Source organism: Pelodiscus sinensis, chromosome 18, assembly GCF_052426305.1.
Source record: "Pelodiscus sinensis isolate ZL-2025 chromosome 18, ASM5242630v1, whole genome shotgun sequence".
In the NCBI taxonomy this organism is placed as follows: domain Eukaryota; kingdom Metazoa; phylum Chordata; order Testudines; family Trionychidae; genus Pelodiscus; species Pelodiscus sinensis.
Genome location: NC_143069.1, coordinates 24,284,964 through 24,288,904, shown reverse-complemented (window position 1 = coordinate 24,288,904; position 3,941 = coordinate 24,284,964). Strand labels below are relative to the sequence as shown.

At 41.3% G+C, this 3,941-nt stretch overlaps 1 long non-coding RNA gene across 1 annotated transcript; it reads left to right on the top strand.

The window, feature by feature from the left end:
• Positions 1–272: 272 nt before the first annotated feature.
• On the top strand, positions 273–1,378 carry LOC149523297 (uncharacterized). Its single transcript, XR_016347191.1, has 3 exons — positions 273–389; positions 1,081–1,150; positions 1,265–1,378. It is a non-coding gene; the product is annotated as an uncharacterized LOC149523297 (long non-coding RNA).
• Positions 1,379–3,941: the final 2,563 nt, after the last annotated feature.

Here is a 3,941-nt window from a genome sequence, read left to right as displayed (position 1 = left end):
GGAGACATTCAGATGGGAAATAAGGTCTACCTTTTCAGTGGTGGGATATTAGCCATTCAAACCATTTACCAAGAGTCAAGGTGATCATTTTAAAATCAAGATTGGATTTTTTTCTGAAAGTTCTGCTTTAGGAATTATTTTGGCAATTTCTAAGGCCTGTGTCATACAGAAGGCCTGACTAGTTGATGACAATCATCCCTTTTGGCCTTGGAATCTATGAATTCCATGAACCTGCTTCAGTCATTGCATATTGCTCCTTTGTATGCCCACCTTCTAACTTTCACCCTCTGTTGTAGAGTCTGAGGCAGCTCTTGGAAGTCGCTGGTGAATATAAGATCCTTCTACCTGAAGGGAAATTTCAAGCCATCTGCAGTGCTCTGCACGACCGGGTGAGGGGAACTTGTTCTTGTATCACTTGAGCTTAAGCACAGCAGATCTGAAGCATATTAAGAATAAACATCTTTTGAATGCTAGTGAAGAGCCCGGAGACCTTCTCATGCCTTATTGGTTTCTGCTGGCTTAAGAATAAGCAGATAGTGGTCTCATTTTATTAGCTAAAATCCAGCTCAGTTTGTAAAGCAATTTTAGCATAAGCCAGTTATTAGAGGGAGTTAGAGTTATATAGTAAAAACTGATCCCATCCAAATGGGGAGGACCTATCCTGTGACAGGGTGACTTAATTGCAGTCTATAATATCTATGTGGGGAAACATATGTAATAATCTAGCAGAGAAAGGCATAACGTGAGCCAATAACTAGAAAATGAAGCTGGACAAATTCAGACTGCAAATAAGGCCGACATTTTTATGGTGGAATAATTAACCATTTGAACCAGTTACCAAGGGTCAAGTCTTGATTCAATTAGCTCTGCTGCTAAAAACACTTTGAAAGCAGGAACTTCTGTTATCCAGTGTCTCGGTCATTGTTTCTGATTCTTGTTGTGCAGTCAGTACCATTTCTTTTGGCTTCAGAGCTCTATTTGGAAAGGTAGGAAGTGAGTGCTTAGAAATTAATTGAGCCTCTTCTTTTCAGTTGCTTGTTCTGATTAGTTTTCCTTTGATCACTTCTCTTCTTCCCACAGATCTGTTCTCCAACTCAGCAGCTCATCATGGAAAATCAAATGGAGCTGTGCTATTGTATCCTACTGCTAGGTAGGGGAAGAGACTCCAAATTACACAGTAGTTTCCTTGTAACTTCCTTCTTTTGTAGGTGTGGTAAGAATGAGCTTTCAGTTGTTAGTGAGGATGTGATTTCTTCCTTTGCAGCCCGTTCTTCTCCTGATGACCTCATAGCATTTCTGCACTCGCAGCTGAAGATTGAGAATGAGACTGTTCGTGTGGCAACCCTGAATCTGCTCACAGCTATTATTGGTGCTGACTGTAAGTAACACAGGAGTAACTGTGACTGCTGCGATCATCGCCATCGTGCTGGGGGTTGAGTTGGGGACATCCAGAGCTAAAAGCATGAGCTGCTATAGGTTGATCTAAAGAACCAAGGCTTTGCAGGCATGGTAGGGCTATAACATACTCATCATCTCTGCAAATGGGGCACAGAGGATCTGTAACACAGGGGCGGATATAGGGCAGGGCGAGCGGGGTGGCCGCCCCGGGTCCCGCGCTTCAAAAAGCCCCGTGCACGCGCCGTGGTGCCACCGCGCATGAGCATGGCGTCACTGTGCATGCGCCGTGGCAAAGGGGGGGCCCCGCGGAATTATGCTGCCCGGGGCCCCGCAAAACGGTCATCTGCCCCTGCTGCAACACATAGAGTCATATAGTCATAGATTATTAGAACTGGAAGGGACCTTGAGAGGTCATCAAGTCCAGTCCCCTGCCCTCATGGCAGGACCAAGCACTGTCTAGATCATCCCTGATAGGTGTCTATCCAATCTGCTCTTAAATATCTCCAGTGGTGGAGATTCCACAACTTCCCTGGGCAATTTTTCACAGTGTTTAACCAACCTAACAGTTGGGACGTTTTTCCTAATGTCCAACCTAAACCTCCCTTGCTGCAATTTAAGCCCATTGTTTCTTGTCCTATCATCAGAGGCCAAAGAGAACAATTTTTCTCCCTTCTCCTTGCGACACCCTTTTAGATGCATGCTCACCAGAGGGTTGGAAATTCACTAAAGGGACCCAGTGCTGCTCTAAGTTACTCCCATGTGGTCACACAGAAATCAACAGGGTTAATTAAGTGCTGAATGTAGCCTAAAATATTTTCAAGGTACAAATACAAATGTAATCTTGTGGCGGATGCATGTTAATAATAATGAGATAAAAACAAAATAGTACTCCTGACTGAATAAGTATTAGACACTCTAGAATAGATTCCGAATTCTGCTATACTGGTGGTAAACACAGACTAACTTCACTGACCTCCATTTGTCTAACTCTCTTACAATATTTCCATCAGGATAGTATGATGGTGCTATTTACAGAAGTGGAAATACTTCAGACTTAGACTGGTGTAACTGAGATCAGAGTCTGGTCCTATATTTTCCCCGCTGATTCTGTATATGAGTGAAGCTTGGTAGTACTCTTAAATAGGGCACAGGACACATTCTAATGTGGAGCATGAGTGTTTGGAACAAAGATATACTATATTGCACACTTCTCCTTATCTTTCAGTGCCTGAGACAAGAGTTAGAAAGTTTCTGATTGTGAAGGCAGTGAAATCTGCTCTCAGTGATCAGAGTGCTAAGGTAAGATTGTGTGTGGAATAGTGGTATTGCTGTTAATATCTGGGAAGTATTTCACTCAGTGGAGAGTCTGGCAACGAGACACATTTTTAGGCTGAGATTATTAATAGGGTTTCAATTAATCACAGTTAACTAAAAATTAATGCGATTAAAAATTGAAATTTATTACATATTTTTGTGGTTTTTTACATTTTCAAATATATTGATTTCAATTACAACACAATGACAAGTGTGTACTATGCACTTTATATTATTTTTATAACAAACATTTGCATTGTAAAAATGACAAAAGAAATAATATTTTTCAATTCATCTCATAGAAGTGATGTAGAGCAATCTCTTTAGCGTGAAAATGCAACTTACAAATGTAGATATTTTTTGTTAACTGTAATGAAAGAATGTAAAACTTTAGAGTCTACAAGTCCATTCAGACCTACTTCTTGTTCAGCCAGACACTAAGACAAACAAGTTTGTTTCCATTTATAGGAGAAAATGCTGCCTTTTTCCTAATTACAGTGTCACCTGAAAGTGAAAACTGGCATTTGCATGGTACTTCTGTAGCCAGTGTTGCAAGGAATTTACATAACAGATGTGTTAATCATTTGTACTTCAGCCACTATTCCAAAGAGATAAAAGAAAAAGCAAAAGGACTCTCATATCCTGTCTCATATTGCATGCAGAAGAGATAATAATAACTCGTGCATAATCTCTACCCTTGCAGGTGAGGATGGCAGCTCTCCATTTTGTCCTGAAGCTGCTCAGTTCAGGAAGTGTGGAGAATTGTGCAGCAGGGGATATGGTCGCCTATGTATTCGGAGAGTTCGATGTGTCCACCAGAAATCTGGTAAGGAGAGTTCTTAACACTTAGGACTCAGTTCTGCCATTCTGGCATGCTGATTGTTCCCCTTGACTTCAGTGGGAGCTTTGGATGCTCAAGGATGCAGCTGGACTGAAGGATTAGAGCTAGAATCTGATCAGTGATATTCGTGTAAAACCAGGGTAATGCCCCTGACTTCAGTGGCATTATTTTGGATTTACACAAGTGTAACAGAGACCAGAATCTGATTCTGGATATTTATATCTGACAGTGCGACCTACATTACTTAGACCTCGGGCAAGTCAGTGAAAATTCTGACAACACAATCTTTCAGTGAAATGCTCTTGTATAAGGAAGCACATCTTTTTTATAAATAGACTCTCCAAAGAACACAATGGTGCCCAATCCTGTGGCTGCTGAAGCATACAGA